The following is a 20,524-nucleotide window of genomic DNA, read 5'->3' as shown; positions in this document are numbered from 1 at the left end:
ACCTGCTAGGACTGGTGTGCACCTATCAGTGCAGGCCATATGGATACTGGCAAAGGCTGTTGTTACCCACAGTGTGCCCTGAATAGGTAAGGCTCAAAACACAAACCTATCTCCATAGGTATCAGAAGGGATAAGAATAAGATAAGGGATAAGTCAAAACAGCAAGATGCATGCAGTCTAAACTCACCCAGTATGGAGAATGTTGATATCTGTGCTGTAACAGAAAACTGAGTCAAGGCTCACAACAGCACCCTAACACTACCAGGTTACACCTCATATTGTGCTGTACAGCCTCAAAACATGGAACAAGCTACAAAAAGAGGGTGACTAGCAAGAATTGTCAAGGATAACCACACCCCCATGTTGGTACCACAACAAGAAGCAGCATGGACTAGCCATGGTCAAGTAACAGTGGCTAAAACTGCCCCCCAGTTTATAGCCTGCTACAGACTACTGTCCCAACACCAGGAACTGCACCTGGCCTATGCTGGAATACATGAATATATCAAGTCCTCCAAACCACATTATATTGGGTGACTGAAAATACCCAGACATAGACTGGGAGCATTATACTAGCTCCAACAGTGTAGGACAAAAGTTCATAGAATCCATAAACCAAAAGGCCCAGGAACAATGTACCACTCCCACAAGAGGGGTAAGCATACTGGAAGTGATAATCAGCAACATGGGTACTGGATGGCAAGACGAGAAGTGTATTGCTCACTGGTAAAACCAGACCATAGAGTAATCACACTGGATATACAAATCATGACCACAGTCCCTGGCCAGAAAACCACAGTGGAAAACATGTGTAAAGCAATATTTGCACTCCTCCAAACTGATGTGGAATCCATTAAAGGTCCTGTGCAGGTGCAAAATATGGGCCACACCTCAGAACCTGTAATACAGCCATTCCATGAACACTGCCAGGAATGCTTGGATTATGCAATCCTAAATTAAAACAAGACACAATGCCATACACACAGGCATCTGGCATGGTGGACACCAGCCATAACCAAACCATGCAAGAGAATGAGGAAGCTACTACATGATAGAGCAAACATAAACAATGAAGTAATCAATGATCAGTAGTATGGCAATAAAATATTTCCACGCATACAATCCACTAAGGCCAGCCACAACAAGTTGAATCTGTGAATCCTGAGGCAATGTTACACCTGCCCCAAGTACACAGACAACCCCCAACTCCGCACAAGAAATACAAATATATGTGAGAGATGCAACCATCTATCCAAACTGGAGGCTCAGCTCCCTCAACTCAGTGCTCCCAAAACTAGTCAGGAATAGAAGGTAACCACACACACCACAAACACAGTCCCACATAGACCTATCACAACTGCAAACCAAACACATAAACACAGAAAAACATTCCCGGAGGCACGAATTACAAACACAGCACACCAACAGAGGCCTCTAAAGCAGACACTCAATCAAACAACCTCCAAACATAGCACATGCAACACATAGTACACAAAGCTGGTGTGCCAAACAGTCACAGGCCAGAAGGAGAAACAACATGCCTGATACAGTTGTAATAGGTGACTCCACAGTCAGGCACACTGCTGTCCCGCACACCAGACTGAACAAGGGAAAGGGTACAGTAAGCTGCCTGTAGGCTGCCACAATACGCCACATAACAGAAGTATGCAGGTCACTCCAAAGTAAGTAGAAATATGATGCAGTCATAGTCCATGCTGGTGTGAATGACCTGAGATGTACCTCCCTAGACTACATGAAAAGAGACATAGATGAGCTCTCTGATTATGTAGTCCAGGCTGGTATGACACTCACCGTTTGCAGCATCCTACCCTTACCAAGAATAATGCCACAGTACAAACATGGAATGATCAGTCATAGCAAGTGGCACACTTACTGGTGTCATTCCAAGGGGATCCAGTGTCTGTCTGCTTGGGATGTCATGCTTGACAAGCCACACAGCTGTTCTTGGGATGGCTTGCTCCTGTTACCCTTGGGCGTCTGGATATTGGATAAGGCCTTTGCCACCTCCATAGAGCCTTTTGTAGGCAAGGCTGAAAAGACTAACCCACCACCCTAGAAAACATAAGTGGAAAGAAACATAAGGGTAATGCTGACCAATGCCAGATGTGTATACCCCAATATGCATGCTCCCAAGGCCATCCCCAGTATGGAGAACATCGGTGTCTGTGCAGTGACAGAAACCTGCTGCAAGCCTCCTGACAGCACACCAGCACTACCAGGTTATACCACATATCATGTGTCATGGCCCCAAAACCTGGAACAAAACATAAAAGGAGGGTAAGTATCGATATTCAGCACAGACACCCATACGTCCAGGTAACTGACAATGCACAAGGCATTGGAGTCCACCCATGTGCAACTAACTGTAGGCAAGACTGCTGTACAGTCTGTAGCATGCTACAGACCACACTCTCACAAACAGGAACCCCACCCAGCCGTCCTGAAGACACTGGACAGTATGAATGTCCCACCAAATACCAAACAAGGTACCACAAATTACCACATAGGTGGTAAACCATTATGTATGGAAGGAGTAATCAGGGACCTAGGGACACAAGTGGACAGTAACCTGTTATGTGACACTCACATTGCCAATGTGGCTAGGAAGACTGTCTACATTTGACACCGTATCAGGAAAGGATTCACATCTACATCAACAGAGGTCATTGTGCCCCTATACTGTTCTCTTATCACACCCATAATCTAGTACAATGCCTCATATGGGATGTACCTTACCTGACACCTGCAGCAGTTAGAAAGACCTCAAAGGTACCTCACCAAGAGGATAAAGGGTCTCAAATATATGTCATATGCTGCCTGGCTGTAGACACCCCAGCTGAATGCAGTCACATACTGCCTACACAGAGGCATTGCATGCCTGTTGTAGAAGGCCATGCCCAACACAGGAGTAATGGACATGCTCCACCCCAGAAAACTCAAAGCCATCGGAGCTGTGAGAGTGAGAGATGTCAACCTCAACAAATAATGAAATAGGATTTGCTTTTGGGACAGATACATAATCCAGAGGCTCCCCACACCCTGGACCAGAATCCCACTCCATGTTAGGCAGAGCCCCTCACTGACACTCTTCAACAGGAATCTTGCCAAGTGGATGGATGATTGTAGAGTTACACTGGGGGTCTTCACTGTGTCATGTCCAGACAGAGGCACAGCAAAGCAAATCATAAATGGCCATAATATTCACATAGCAAGGGGTGGCAAAAGCCACACACACTCTGGCTAGGCTAACAAATGCCCTAGGGTGGATAGCCTAGTATGAACCTATGAACCTATGAAGATACAAATTGTACAGGACACTAAGGATAATCCCAAGGCTTTCACAACTGATGGTAGGAACCATGTTGGGAATTCACAGATATGCTCTGAATCACACAAATATCACAAACACACACACATATTGCCAACATACATCCTGACAGGTGCAGTGCAACCCCCCCCCCCACCAGAATGCAGAATATCTATCCCAGCAGACTGCTGGCCCCCTGACATTGCAGATGCTGAGGTAACAGCCAGCATCTACAAAGCAAAACACACAGCAGCAATGGTATGAGATGGTGTCCTGGGCTGAGTGCAACATGGACTCCAAGATTAATGGAATGCCAAATCACACTACTGCTCAATGTCAGCTTTACCACTGAATATGTACCCAAAGAGCAGTGTACAACAACAGTGGTCCTTCTCAACAAAGGTGTTGCCTGAATGGATACTGAAAACTACTACCCCAGAATCCTGAGAAGCTCGGTCTGCACAGCTATGGAAAGGATCAGCATGTACCATAGACATAAAGATATTGGGGACCTACTGACACCGGACCCTACCCAGTGTGGCTTTCTTAAGTGCAGATCCTGCCCCTAAACATGTTTGACTCAATTGAAACAGTCATTAAGGTCATTGATGAGGGAAATATGGTCCACACAGTGTAGTTGGTCCTTGCAAAGGCTTCTATACAATACCCTACGTGTTCATTATAGATAAGCTCACCAACTTAAATATAAACCCCTATGTCAGTAGAGGGGTTGCAAACCAGACCAAGGACAGAACAGACATGGTCAGACATGCTGCAGCCATGTCAGACTACAAACCAGATATAACTGGCATCCCACAAGCCTTGGTCCTGGGATCTCCCTCGTCTGGTATATATGTCCCATAGGTACAGGCAAACATGGAAGGACTGTGTCTGAACATGTTTGCAGAGGACTACAAACTGCTCACCATATATGATCCACCAGCTGACACAAGCATCCCACAAAAGGGTCACATAGAAACAGACAACTGGTGCCATAGCCATGTCAGCAAGCTAATTGCAGAAAAGTGTATAGTCAACCCCCGTGGATATACAGTAAGTGCCCACCAATTACCACATAGGTGTTAACCCATTATGTAGTTAACATGTAATGAGAGACCTGGGGACACAAGGTGATAGATATCCTGCATTGGACAAACATGTGCTGTAGTGTTTACAGAAACATAGCATATACCCACCTAATCATGAAGGTTGTCAGATCTAGATAAGGGGAGGTCATTGTGGCTCTGCAGTCATCCTTCATCAGTGGTACAATTGACTACAATAGCCCCTGTGGGATGTACCTCAGCAGACACCTCCATCAATCATAAAGTCCCCAACAGTACCTCACCAGGAGTATCAAAGAGCTTGCACAGATGCCATGTGTTGCCTGTGTTGCTGGTATCAATAAACATGCTGCACCTTGTACAATCTGAATGGCAGTGAACTATGCACATGAGAGAGCTGATCCCCAGCACTGACTTACATAGGACAAGCTGTATTGCATGATCCATAACACAGAAGCCACCCCCACCCATGAGTGAACTCCCAGTACAGGCTACCCATAGAGTCACTTATCAATTTCCCTCAATAGGAATCTTGATGAGTGGATGGGAGATGGTAGCTTTATCCTGGGTATCACTGTCATGTCACAGGTAGACAGAGGCACAGTATACTAACCATGACATATGTCATGGCAAACTCCACTTACAATGTGTGTTGAAGGACAAACACACTCTCCAACTAGCATTAGACATGGACTAGGGCACATCGCTAGTGTTTGCAAATGTACACCTATGTTGTGGAATACACTACCAATGTTGGACAAGCCTGGTTTAAGTAGTTCATATCTGAACAGAATGCAACATAGTCAGATGCACACAACTGGCCCCTAACCAGGCTGTTGTGCTCACTATCGAAATGTAAAGCAGTGATAGCACTAAAGCCCAGGATACTGTCCACCACAGTCAAAGTATTACCAGTACACTATACAGTACTACAGTGTTAGGTCAGTGTGAAAGGATGTTGACAACTGTATGCAAAGTATCCCATGCAAACACTGCAGGCACAGTATAATCCTGTTGTGTTCACACACAAAGCAGTTGTACAGTAACTACACAACATGACACACAACACACAACCATAAACGGGTGATATTTGTTGAAGTTCACACTCATCCACAAATGTGGTGGGCTGCAGAGTTCAACATATGGAATGCTCACAATGGGCATGCTCACACACTTTGATAAATGAGACATATGTCAGACAACATGCCATGGGAAGGCTGAACTGGGCATGCTCACACACTTAGGCCAAATCTCAGTTTAGCAGTTGGACACACATATCTGGTATTTTTACGTGTTATTCCAGGAACCAACCACATTACAGCAGTCTGCCCAGTGCACACAGTTAAATGACTACAGAGACATACGTGATATAGTGGATCCCTCCCATATGCAAACATCTTCCAAAGATGCACAAGTTGTTCATACAAACAGGGAATGCTATGGCAATAAAGATGTGCAAATAGTCTATCAGCAACAAATAATGTGCATTTGACAATTAAACATATGGGTGTAGAGGTTAACACTAGGCTGTTTGCCCTAGGGAATGACAGCTTAGCCAGAGTGTGCTTGGTGTCTGCTTCCCCACAGGATGCACATTCCCCTTTCTAAACACCAATGATGTCAGCACCCTATAAGTACAGCAGTAGAAAAGAACCTCCCAGTAATGCGAATAGCGCGTTCTGCTAATGCATCTGTCACAAATGTCATAACATAATTAGGTAGGGGTTTGAATCCTGCAAATGCTCAGTGTGTGTATGAGTGGGGTTGTTGTGTGTGTAAGTCTGTGGGAGAAAAATGCCCCTTTTGGCAACTGGGAAAACACACTACAGGATGCACATTCCCCTTTCTAAACACAGATGATGTCAGCACTCTATAAGTATAGCAGGAGAAAGGAAACCTCCTAGTAATGCGAATAGCGCGCTCCGCTAATGCGTTCGTTTCAAGTGTCATAACATAGTTAGGCAGGGATTTGACTCCTGCCAATGGCAAGTGTGTGTGTTTGTCTGAGGGGGATTCGTGTGTGTGAGAAAAATGTCCCTTTTGGCATCTAGGAGAACAGACTACAGGATGCACATTCCCCTTTCTAAACACCGATGATGTCAGCACTCTATAAGTATAGCAGGAGAAGGAAAACCTCCCAGTAATGCAAATAGCGCGCTCTGCTAATGCATCCGTCTTAAGTGTCATAACATAGTTAGGTAGGGGTTTGAATCCTGCAAATAACAAGTGTGTGTGTTTGTCTTAGGGGGATTCGTGTGTGTGTGTGAGGAAAATGCCCCTTTTGGCAACTAGGAGAACAGACTACAGGATGCACATTTCCCTTTCTAAACACTGATGATGTTAGCACCCTATAAGTACAGCAAGAGAAGCGAAACCTTTCAGTAATGCAAATAGCACACTCTGCTAATGTATCCATCTCGAGTGTCATAACATAATCAGATAGGGGTTGGAATCCTGCTAATGACAAGTGTGTGTTTTTTGGCTGAGGGGGGTTAGTGTGTGTGAGGGAAATGTCCCTTTTGGCAACTAGGAGAACAGACTACAGGATGCACATTTCCCTTTCTAAACACTGATGATGTCAGCACCCTATAAGTACAGCAAGAGAAGAAAAACCTCCCACTAATGCGAATAGCACACTCTGCTAATGTGTCCGTCTCGAGTGTCATAACATAGTCGGATAGGGGCTTGAATCCTGCAAATGGCAAGTGTGTGTTTTTGGCTGAGGGGGTTTAGTGTGTGTGAGGGAAATGTCCCTTTTGGCAACTAGGTGAACAGACTACAGGATGCACATTTCCCTTTCTAAACACCGATGATGTCAGCACTCTATAAGTATAGCAGGAGAAGGGAAACCTCCCAGTAATGCGAATAGAACGCTCCGCTAATGCGTCCATCTCAAGTGTCATAACATAGTTAGGTAGGGGTTTGAATCCTGCAAATGGCAAGCGTGTGTGTTTGGTTGAGGGGGGTTAATGTGTGTGAGGGAAATGTCACTTTTGGCAACTAGGAGAACAGACTACAGGATGCACATTTCCCTTTCTAAACACTGATGATGTCAGCACCCTATAAGTACAGCAAGAGAAGGAAAACTTTCCAGTAATGCGAATAGCACACTCTGCTAATGTGTCTGTCTTGAATGTCATAACATAGTCAGACAGGGGTTTGAATCCTGCAAATGGCAAGTGTGTGCTTTTGGCTGAGGGGGGTTAATGTGTGTGAGGGAAATGTCCCTTTTGGCAACTAGGTTAACAGACTACAGGATGCACATTCCCCTTTCTAAACACCAATGATGTCAGCACTCTATAAGTATAGCAGGAAAAGTAAAACCTCCCAGTAATGTGAATAGCAAGCTCCGCTAATGCGTCTGTCTCAAGTGTCATAACATAGTTTGGTAGGGGTTTGAATCCTGCAAATGGCAAGTGTGTGTGTATGGCTGAGGGGGGTTAGCATGTGTGTGAGGAAAATGTCCCTTTTGACAACTAGGTGAACAGACTACAGGATGCACAATTCCCTTTCTAAACACCGTTCAGCTGAAGGCCATGGCTCTGGCACAAGTTGTCTGTTTCTATGATGCCTCTTTGGAAGATGCTTGTGTCGGCTGGAGAGTCGATTATGGTGGCCAGTTCACAGTCATCTGCATATTTGGTTAGCCACAGTCCATCCATGTTGGCCTGTACCTCCAATAAATATATACCAAACAAGAGAGGTCCCAGGACTGAGCCTTGTGGGACACAACTCGTAACTGGTTTGGAGTCTGGCATGGCTCCAGCAATTCTAACCATGTGGGTTCTGTCCTTGAGCCACTATGCAATCCATCTACTGACATAAGGGCTTATATTTAAGCTGGTGAGCTTCTCTAGAATGCCCAAGTGGGGTATTGTTGTGAAGGCTTTTGCGAGGTCCAGGTAGGCTGTGTGAACCACCTTCCCCTCGTCAATGGCCTTGGTGACTGTTTCAAAGAAATCAACCAGGTTAAACCTGGTAGTGCTGGTGTGCTCTCAGTAGCCCTGAACCAGGCATCTGTTACTGCACAGATATCGATGTTCTCCATGCCAAGGAGAGTTTCAGGTGCATGCATCTGGAGGTTTAGACTTCTGGCGTTGGGTAGCATTACTCTTAGTTTCTTATCCCTTGTGATACCTATGGAGGTGGATTTGTCATTTGAGCCTTGCCTAACATAGGCACTATGGGGGTAGCAAGAGCCTTTGCCAATATCTGAAAGGCCAGGAGTGACAGGTGCAGGCCGCCCCTAGCAAAGCAGGTAGTTCAACAGAAGATGAATATGTGAAGGTGTAGTGCCTGTGATTAGTTAGCAGTAGCATATATGACTGCTCACGTGGACACATGCCAGGTAAGTCATATGCACTGTGTCACAGGCAATGTACATGTGAACAGGACAAACAGTGACATCCTGCCAAGTGGGACATGGACATACATATAGTAAGCTATGCAGATGGCACTAGGAGTCCACAGAAGCTCTATAACTATGCATTGCAGGTGTGATCAGTATTCCAGGGTAATTGCAAGCAAACATGCATGCAAACAAAGCTACAGTAAACAGGGCTGCATGTAGTCCATTGTACAACAAACAAGCTGTACCACTTCCAGTAGGTAACACTGCAAATATGCAGGCACTATGCACATGTACATGGAAATACGGGTCAGATGGCTAGGGTCCAGTCTCAGCGCACACAAGTGTACAGACCATGTACTGTCAGGATGTACAATAACTGGATGGAAACCCATGTGCTCATACCTGCAGTAATACACATGTCAAATAACAGACACTGAGCCTTCACTCAGTGGTTCCATACTTAGTAGGATGTATGCTACCTGGCCTGCCACCACAGTATCCCTGACATATATGGGGACTCTCCCTCCTGTGACAGTTAGTTTTGTGTGTTGGGGCTGTCTAGCATGGTATGAGATGTGAGCATGCAGTGCTAGGGTGCTCATGTGTGTCCTGTACCAGTCGTGTAGTACTGCACACATATCAACATCCTCAAACATCTGCATTGCAGAGTCCAAACATGCCACTTGCAATTTACATGTCCATCATTGCGTATTACTACATCCATTACCTTATCCTCTGTGCTACCTATGTATGTAGCCTTCTGTTGACATCATTACTACCAGTATGCCAACATGTGCAGATGATACACTATGGTACTTACCATGGGTGTAGACAACAGTACATGACAATCACACACTTACTGCATCAGGCATGCTGTGATATACCCACAATTAATTCAGCACACAGTACTGTTAACAACATGATACTATTACTACACATCTATGTGGTCACCCTGTGCATCAGCAACATGTTAACCTGTACCTGCACAGTTGTTACAGATTGCAGGAGGTGGCACAGTTTCATCATATGCACAGGGTGTGAACTTGATATGCCTGAGTCAGCCACCGATACCACCGATTGACATGTATGTGTATGTGTGTTGGTGAGGGACAGCAGTAGAAGGTGGGGCAATGTTGATGCAGTGTGTGCATGTATGCGGTAGCCCTAGGTGTTGTCAATTTGCATGTGTGTATGGATGCTCACAGTTCCACCTCATGGCTGCCATATACTGGTGTTTGTGGACAGCCACAGACTGTACCTGCCAGGTCATACAGATCAGTGTCTCTGGCCACGGACACAGTACCTGTGCCTTGCAGGGGTGCTATGGACCATATCCGGTACCAACCCAGACTGGGTACTGTCATCAGAAGCAGGTGTTCGTAGACTGGACACAGATCTCTGTCGGACCTGGCCAGAGCCACGTGCATGTGGTCTCCTGGGGCAGTTTGATGAAGGCACAGACCCAGCATTGCTGGGGCTGCTGCTGGCACTATGGGGGCGGCCACGGCCCTGTTGTCGTCCGCGACAACTGCCAGCTGCTGCTGTTGCTGGCATACAGCCACGTCGACGCCTCAACCGCCCACCATCGCCCTGACTTATGGACATGTAGTTGTGGAACCGGTCTAATATGTCCCCACAACGTCTGTCTATGACATCGGTGAAATCACGGATGGCAGCCGCAATGTCACGCATACTGTCAGTCATGGCTGTGCGACATGCTGTCAGCTCCCTCAGACCCTGTCTGGTGTACCGTTCCATACGTGACTGTGCCTGCATGACAGCCCGAAACATAGCTGAGGTTGTAAGACCTCTGTGGGCATGTCTGACAGGGCAGTATGCCCACGGATGCTCCCACGAGAACCCCTGGACATCTGTCTGTGTGGTACCATCTCTGGGCCATGCCCATGGCTGCTGTGTGGGGAGGCATGTGCCACAGATACCACATTACCCTGGTCAATGCCCACTGTATGCTGTCCATCACCTAGGGACATTGGTGGCAAAGGGTGTATTGGCAGGATAACTGTGCTCATTGATGGGGTCGACAGCTGTGTACTGTCAATTGGCTGACCAATGGTGGACCCTGGCATACCTTCCTGTGCCATTACACAGATGTCATCATTATCAGTACCCACGGTACCTGATTCAGGTTCCCTGCTACATGACACCAGAGCAGCACCAGAACCTGTGGGAGGGAAACAGGAAACACAGTTTACAATGTCTACACATTACCAGTGATGCACACATGCACAGGTGCACACATGCACACATGCACAGGTGCACACATGTACACATGCACACATGCACAGGTGCACACATGCACACATGCACATGTGCACACATGCACATGTGCACACGTGCACACATGCACACGTGCACACATGCACACATGCACAGGTGCACACATGCACAGGTGCACACATGCACACATGCACACGTGCACACATGCACACGTGCACAGGTGCACATGCACACATGCACACATGCACACATGCACACAGTTTCACATAATTGTACAGTACTCGGTATGCGTGATATCAACACACAGACACAGACACACCTACATGCATACAAAGAGCACTATTAAGTGAGCCAAATAGTACTATTACTATCAAGACTATTATAGGAATTGTTAATACACACTCACCAGCATGGATAGGCTGCATTGCTGTTATACTAGAGGGACCTGCAGACGTGCAGAAACTAATGTCAGTGGGCACAACTGTGCCATTGTTACTGAGTATGATACAGGTCAGTAGTACAACAGTCGCCTTTCACAGGTCAGCTGCTAATATTGAGGATATCACACTAGCACATTAAATACTATGGTGACAGCTACAAACCAAGGACACACCTCACACATGCATTAACTTCCAGTGTACACAACAGTCAACTATACATATGGCATATTACCTGCACATTCACTGTCTTGCTGCTGCGTGGCTCCAGCCTCCATCATTATGCATGTCTGCTGCTGTTGTTGTTGCTGGCGGACTGGAGCCACTACACTCATGAGTAGTCCCTCCAGTCTGGTGAGTGGGGGATGTGTAGCCACTCCACCACCTGTGGCGACCTGTTGCCTATGGATATCTGATGCACGCTGACGGACATGTCTGATTAAATCACTGCAGTGATGTCGTACCTGCTCATATGTCCTATTATGCGTTCCTGTCATTTACCCGACGGACAAGGTCTTGCCACAGTGCAGCCCTCTCCTGCTGATTCTGGCTGGTGCGGGAAAAGAGTATTGTATAATCCCGCACCAGGCTCTGGTGTATCTCCTCATCCTCAGCTGTGGAGTAAGTGGGATTCTGCGGGTGGGCCATGTACCTGAGGAAGAAAATAACCTATATGTCAGCAGAATTTGGCACACATACTACACATGCTACTCGACTGTTATGATACAACATATCTCACATATATAGCATCTGTCTGTCTATTGGTGGATACACATGTAAATGGCCAGGTATCAGTGCTCAGCCAGCAACTGTGCAACAGTATCTGGCACACTCCATACGACATACTACCAAACCCCAGCAGTCAGAGCACTGATTCAGTTCAAGAGCACCTCCTCACTCTGGGGGTTTGTATCTAGGTACTGTATGACCTACATCATCAACTACTGTGAGCTGACCACACACTGATTGCCCTGGATATACATATCCCACCTCAACCACCAGCACAAACGACTATAGTGAATAACATTACAGATGCAAGCTTTACACTTTGTAACAGTGACATTGTATCCTTTCAACCCACTGGGCCAGTGGCAGATACAACCCACAATGCTGACCCCTACACAATTGCTTTCTACAGACATCTCCGAGAATGCATGGATCATGCAATCCCATATATGACCAAGACACTCTCCACAAATGGACAGCATCCTGTCTGGTGGACCCCAGCCATAGACAGATTGTATTACAGAAGATGGAAGCTACTGCAAGACAGAACATAATTCCATAAAGGGAGGGCATGTCTGAGCAGCACTAGTAAGGATCTATTTTCCATCATACAAACATCCATGGGCAACTTTGAGAGGGAAATCAAGAGGGACACTACAGATAACCAGAAGACCTTCTTCAGTTATGTTAGCAACCTGGTCAGGATCCATCCTCTATGCCCATAGTTAGTACACAACAACAAATATTTCATTGACACCACAGATATTGACAACATTGTGGCAGACAGGTTCAGTGCAGGTGTCACCCCGCCCTCTCCCCCAAAATAAGACATAGTTATCCCAGCTGACTGTAACCTCCCTGTCATCACAGATGTCCAGGTGAGAGCCACCCTCAGGACAGCAGAATACACAACATGGATGGGACCTGATGGTATCCCCAGTTGCATGCTACATAAACTCTGACAGGAGCTAAACACACATATAGGTTTAATTCCTATCTCACAAATAGAAAACAGGCAGTTCTCTGGGATAACCACATTTCTTCTTTTCTGCCTGTTTCTATCGGAGTTCCACAAGGCTCTATCCTTGGCCCACTTCTTTTTTCCCTCTTCATTAATGATTTTCAAACAACAATCCCTCAAGCAACATGCATTCAATATGCCGATGATTCTACCCTCATCTGCTCAGCATCTTCTACTCCTGAACTTATCTCTCTTACGCAAAAAGTCTTTAATACCGTAGAAACATGGTTCTCCAGTCGACTCCTCTTACTAAATGCTAAAAAAACTAAACTTCTTCTCTTTACCCCCACTTCCAGGACTTCCCCCTTAAACTTCACTATGTCCTCCAACAGTGCCACTGTCATCTCACCTGACTCTACTACTAAACTGTTAGGTATTACCATCGATAATAATCTCTCTTTTGACCAACATATTAACAACTCCATAAAACTAGTCAACAGAAAAATAGGATCCTTGTATCGAATTAGACCATTTCTTACACCAACTACTAGAATTAGGATTGCTCACTCCCATCTTATCTCTACTCTTCTTTATGCTTCACCCATCTTTACCAACCTCAAGAAAAACAACCTTAACAAATTGGCTACCTGCTATAATAACATTGCGCGCTTTGCTACTAGCAACCCCTACAGAACCCATCATTGTCTTAACCTGAAACAACTTGGCTGGCTAGAAATTCAAAACTTTCTTGCTTTCCATCAACTCATTTTGGCCCATAAAATATTGCACCATCCAAACAACACTCCTATACTCTCCCAACTCATAATCCCCTATAACAACCTAAACTTTCTCCGCTCTTCTAGTAAACTCTTGACTAGGTCTATAAAATCTAATAACACTGCTGGTGACTCCCTATTCACCAATTCTGTAGGTATAAAATGGAATATGTTACCTACAAACATAACAATGATTTCCTCTTTACCTCTCTTCAAACAAAATATTAAACTACACTTCCAGAATCACTGGCTTTGCTCATGTTGTAAACCCGATTAATTTTCTATTACTACTACTTACCCAAACTTTCTCTCTCACTTCTTGTTTCACTCTTTTTTTCCACCTAGTTCTCTCTTCTCCCCTCTCGCCTTGCCTTCTTCCTTTCCTGTTAATTATCTTAACGTGCTCTCTTCTCATCTAACCCATCCTATTCCTTACCTAATTCTTATTACTCTACTTTTATTTCCTCTTATTTTGTATTCTTATCTATAAGAATTTTTATCCTGTATAATGTTGTTTGAATTTCTCTGTGTGTGGTAGTAACTCTTTCTTGTTGTACTAATTTGTTTGAAGAGTTTTAAGAATTTTGCTGTTTTTAACTATTACTAACCTATGTACTAATTGTTTTCTTGCTTTGTATGTTGATTTTTACATATGTATTAATTTGTACTTCTGTGGAGCTTTTCTCCTCGGGCCTCTACTGAAAATGGAAATATCTCCAGCTAGACTAGCCCGGTCAACAAATATAAAATAAAAAATAAATAAATAAATAGAAGTGCTATGTAACACTAGCCTGACTACAGGATATGTACCTGTACACTGGAGCACAGCAGCAGTGGTTCCACTCCACGAAGGAGGCACCTCAACATACCAATACAATACAACACAATACATTACATTACAATACAATGCTATACAATATGCTATTGCCCCTGGGACTACAGCAGCGTACTATTCTGCTACCCTGACCATTGTGACACATGTGGTGTGATGGTACCTGCTGCTGTCACACAGTTACACAGGGTGACTCATATGGCATATTACCTATCTGACTAACATTCAGCAGGGGTATGTGTGACATGTACTCATGGGGAGTCTTGCTTCTTAACACTGTGTGGTTTATTGCAGGGTATGTCTTATCTGTGGGTAGGAACTTTTACCTCCACATGTGCACTCTATTGCAGTGGCACGGATGACACACAGCAGTCATTTAGGTTGTGGATGGTGTGAGGTGTTACTATGGTTGTTGGACATCTGTCATGGGTGTGACTTACATATGTAAATCCGGGAGTGGTAACCTCTATGTGGGTAGTATATGTGTACTCTGTGGTGTTGTCAGTCACTGTGCATTGGTAATGTGTTTGAGTGCATTGTCACAGTGTTGTACATGTCACTGTGTCCTTCTCCATGTCTGTAGCTGTCATGTGAGGTCCATACCATGGCATCCATTATGTGGTGTGGAGGGGTACACCGACCTAAATGTCCATAGCTGACACACCATGTTCGCTGACACATACCATGTGCAGGTATTCCAGAGATAGTGTGCCACTGTGAATATCATTGGGGCCACTATTGTACACATTTATGACCCTGTTCACCCCTGACACATGCAGTGGTGGGCAGCCAATCACATATCTGGTGGTTACTGGTGTAGGTGATTTGAAATGTGGTATGGTACTCCGGTTTTGACACTGGTGTTCACTCCATGCCTTTGTCACCAGGCACCTGTTGCAATACATCTGTACACATGTGCCTCACTCAGAATTTATATACATCTCTCTTTCTCTCTCTCTCTCTCTCTATATATATATATATATATATATGTATATAGATATATCTATATGTATATATATATATATATATATATATATATATATATATATATATATATATATATATATGTCTGTATACATATACACATATATATATATATATTGATGTACATATATTGCTATAGATGTGGAGAGGGGGGGCACAGAGGGGGTGAGAGTGACAGAGGGGGTGGGACAGGGTGTGTTGGAGGTCATCATATACAGTCATACCTGTAGATAGTCAGATCAGTCTGTCTATGTATATGTATCTACATATATCTATATCTGTATGTGTGCATTACATATATATGTTTGTACAATATTCTATCTACATCTGTCTATGTATTCCTACATCTCTCTCTCTATGTATGTATACATATATGCATATTATATATATATATATATATATATATATATATATATATATATACACACATACATAATTTGACATACATACGTATCCATATGATAGACAGGTATATCAACATGTTTGTCTACCATACTGTATACACACACTAACATACTGCTAAACATACATAACTGTGAAACCTACTTTGTACATGGCACTACAACCTACAATCAACCAACATTGATATGTGCACATAGATGCTCTCACATACAAATGTATGTACAGCCTTCACTGATAGTTGCTGTATGTCCCCTGCCCTTTACACATCTTCATATACATATGGATACAGACCAATGACACATATGGAGGGTTCACAGTATGTAGACCTTTATAGTATTACTTTACATTACCTGTGTTTGTCACAGCTGCTTGTGTTGCCATCTGGTTCTCTGTCCTGCTGCTCTACTTCCCAGTTGTCAGCTTTCAGGTGGCTGTTGCTGAACAATTTGTTTGTGTCTGCTTAATTGCAATTTTCTCTGTCTCTGTCTCTCTCTCTCTCTCTCTCTGTCTGTCTGTCTGTCTCTCACGTCCTTCTCAGGGTGCAATGAAAGTATTGCATGTGTGGACTGGGAGTACAGCATATCTTTGTAGGTATCTGCATATGCCCATGTGATGGCCTCTGCACCAATTGTTAGCCAGCATTTGCTAATTGCATGCAACCAGTTGTGTACTGATTGCAGTTCTCACTGTGATTTCAGAACAGTGCTATAAAAAGGTATGTGAGATAGGTGTAGCCCTTTCAGATTTTAAGGGCAGGGACCATGCTGTTATGCTGTGGACAATGTTCTGTGAGTGTAAAGGTTGGTATCTCTCTCATATTTCCAGGTGTGTTGTAGATTAACATTCCTCCATTCATTTCTCCAGTTTCCTGTACTAACTGTGTATGTACACTGACACCTACAACTACTACTACTGTTAATGTGTGTGTGTGTGTGCTTTCCTTTCACTTTTGCTTGCACTTTGTTGCTAAGGCTTCAATATTTGCCCTTTACAGTCATAACTTGTATGCCTTCTAGGTGTCCTGACTGTAGTGTGCTGCTGTAGCTTTCCTATTTTCCATGTACATTCACACCTTTGAATGCTTGCTATATCTGCTAGGGTGTTACAGCATGCAGTGTGGTCTGGCCATGGTGTGGGCCTTGACATCTATTAGGGTATTTGAGTATGCTGCTGAGCAGGCCCCAGAGACTTTCAGGTTCATCTGTTATCTGCCTCATGGAATGGTACATATCAGTGGGGTACACCCATTAAAATGTCTGGTATGCTGCAGTTGTGACTGTGGGTTAGCATGATCATATGTATTACTACACTTTTTCTGCCATGCAAGTGGTGAATACTTTCAGGACTCCATAGTTACCATTGCATGTGTTACACCTTTCTGCCTACTGTTTGTACATTTCAAATGGAGTCTGTGGGGCATCCCTGTAAGTCATTCACTGTTGCTATGTCTAGGCTCTTAACTATTCAAATATGGTGGTGTCAGACCCGTCATGTGTACAGATATTTGCAGGTTGTCCACATTTCTGCCTCATATTTTGGTCAATATCTCATGCACACCTTTTTCTGGCAAATCACTCTGGGCTCAAGTCAGAATATAGTGACAGACATTCAAGTTTCAGACTTCATACCCTTCCAAACATCCCACAAAATGCAGACCCTGTTACTCTCTGAACTGTCTGCGTTTGTTGTAACATCATTTGTAATGTGCCCCTAGTTTTGGGCCTTTGGTCCACATATTTTATTACTTGGTCCAGATGTGTTCCTGTAAGAGGTTGTGGGGTATGGGCAGTGATTATCCTGCTGTGAGTATGTGTGTGGCTTGCAAGGTGCTATAGTGACATTATTACCTACTAGCTACCAACTAGCATGGCTGTTTCTGTTCACATGCTACTATTATGGAAATTCACTAGTTTTGATAGTAATTCTAAATGGCATGCTTTGTGTACTACACATCTATATTCCCTTTACATTCATTCCTACTATTACATGATATATTTATTTTAGCACAATGTTCTTGTATAAGAGTCATGGCTTAGTGGTAAGTCATGCAGATTACTGTTTCCAAGGTCCTGGGTTCGGGACTGCTAGTGGGATTTTATTTTGCTTCTGAACTGACTACAAGACCTGTCAGTCAAAGTGACTAAGGCACTTTTAAGCAGTTGTAACCGGGTTAGCGCTGGTTTGCGCGGAGCTCACGCATGCGCACTGGCGGTTAGCTCTGCGCACACAAGCGCACACCTGCTTACAACCGCTTAAACGTGCTTACTCTTGCTCACACCCGCGCTATTTTCTTTGAAAGAAAAGAAAATGGGGAGACAGGAAAGTGGTGAAAAAGGGGTCACAAAGAGGGTAAGACAGTAGGGAAACAAGCTTGGGATGTGCAGGAGGGATGTAGGTAAGGCCCATAGCTGCCCATTTCTTCATCAGCAACAGCTGTGCATATGTATGTAATTTGGTGTGACATTTGAAACCTTCCACCCCTGAGAGAGGTGTCAGGACAACAATAATACCTGTTGTACAGCCAATTGTAATTGATAGGTTCCATGTCCAGCAGACGTGTGCGGAATGGGCAGCTATGTATGGGGCGTAATTTTTTGTGGGTACAGAGTGCCCTTTTTTTTTTTTTTTTTCAGGTGAGAGTGGTATGTCAGGTGAAGGAAGTCGGTACAGCTGGGGAGGTAGGTTGGGTAGGTAAACAGACAAGACAAACAAGACGCATACAGGGGCAGTGTATGACATGAGTGGGGGGTTACACAATTGACGGGGACGGAGGTTTGGATATCCAGAGCCCATGAGCCCACAGATGGCAACAGTAGAACTGATATCCCCACCCATAGGCAGTAGCCACTGTTCCTTTACTGCCCAGGACGGGGCTGTGCTGGGGGATGTGTAGGCGGGGCAACAGGCATGCCCGTTAGTTGCGCCACCCATGCCTCGAGCTGGCTTAGGGGCTCGAGAACAGAGTCCCGAATCTCCCTACGCACCACAGTCCGGATGCTACGGAGGGTGAGTGGTGGTTCTCCTCCAGCCACACTTGCAGAGGGGGGGGCGAGCCCCATCCCCTGCAGCGGCGCTTCCACCCGCAGGTGGCACAGGACCACGGGAGGAGGGTCCAGACTCAGCACTAGTGCCAGGTGCACTCACCAGCTGAGGTGGGAGAGGTGGGTCCGCTGGGACCCGCCTTCCCTGTCGTCCTATGTTTTGCATTATGTCATGACAGTTTGGGTTAGTGACATATAATACCATTCACAATTAGTTGTAACAGCATGCATTAGTATTCCCATTAACCAAACACCCAGATATTCACACCATTGAACAGCGTGCATAACACATGCATAATTTGAACAGAATTACGCAGTCCAACAACATGCAGCATTAATTGATGGCAACAGGCCATCAGGTGTGGATGTATGAACAGGGCAGATGCATCAATGGACATGCAAATATATATGACCCAACAGGACAAATGTCTAGGGGTGTTAATTGTGATTGCACATACCATTTTCACGTGGAATGGGTTATATGTGGTTATAGGGTGGGGTAAAGAAAGTAATATTAACACCTTCGAATAACAATACATATGCTGTACATTTCTAATAGCTACAGTTATATAAACACTACTGTTCTAACTACAGTTTCCTATATGATAACTATTTCAACTTGGTGATAGGACTGTTACTGCAACATCAATATACATTTTATGGTTCTTCATACACATTCATATCTAGCTTTGTTCAGCTACATCATCCTGCTACATTTGCTTTATATAGCTGTAGACAAGTGTGGATGTTTGGTATATCAGACAATCATCCTATCTGCATATTGCAGACTGAGAGCAACATATCCAGATTTTGGGATACACATTCCAGATGCAACAACACTTTGAACAGATTTCGCTGTTTTTTTTTTTTAAACAAGTTTATTGTTTTTAACATACAAAAGAAATATCATAACAATTTTATACAAGTAATTAAAATAGATATGATTATAACATTCAACAAAACAACCAAAGTATTTACAAAGACATCCACTACAATCAGATCAATTAATTAAACTAAAATACCATACTACTGAAATTAAGATTTTTTTAACAGGTTTTGTAAATTATCCCATACAATATAATAAGATGTTTTTCTAGCAGTTCTTGACTTCACTGTATTTAATTCCATATGGCACACTATATCCATGACATTTTTAAATTCATTGAACGAAGGAGGTGTATCTGAAACCCAATTTCTGGTTATTATTTTTCTAGCCACTGCTAGAATAGACCATAACAAGGGAAGCTTAACCTTTTTAACACTTTGAGGTACAGGTGTGTTAAATAATATAAGAGATTTAGAAATAATGAAATTATCTGTAAAAAGAGCCTGCAAAAATTCATTAATTGACTTCCAATATTCTTTCAATTTTATACAGTCATAA

Source organism: Protopterus annectens, chromosome 3.part1, assembly GCF_019279795.1.
Source record: "Protopterus annectens isolate FY-2018-M chromosome 3.part1, PAN1.0, whole genome shotgun sequence".
Taxonomy (NCBI): Eukaryota; Metazoa; Chordata; order Ceratodontiformes; family Protopteridae; genus Protopterus; species Protopterus annectens.
Note: the sequence above shows the minus strand (reverse complement) of the source record.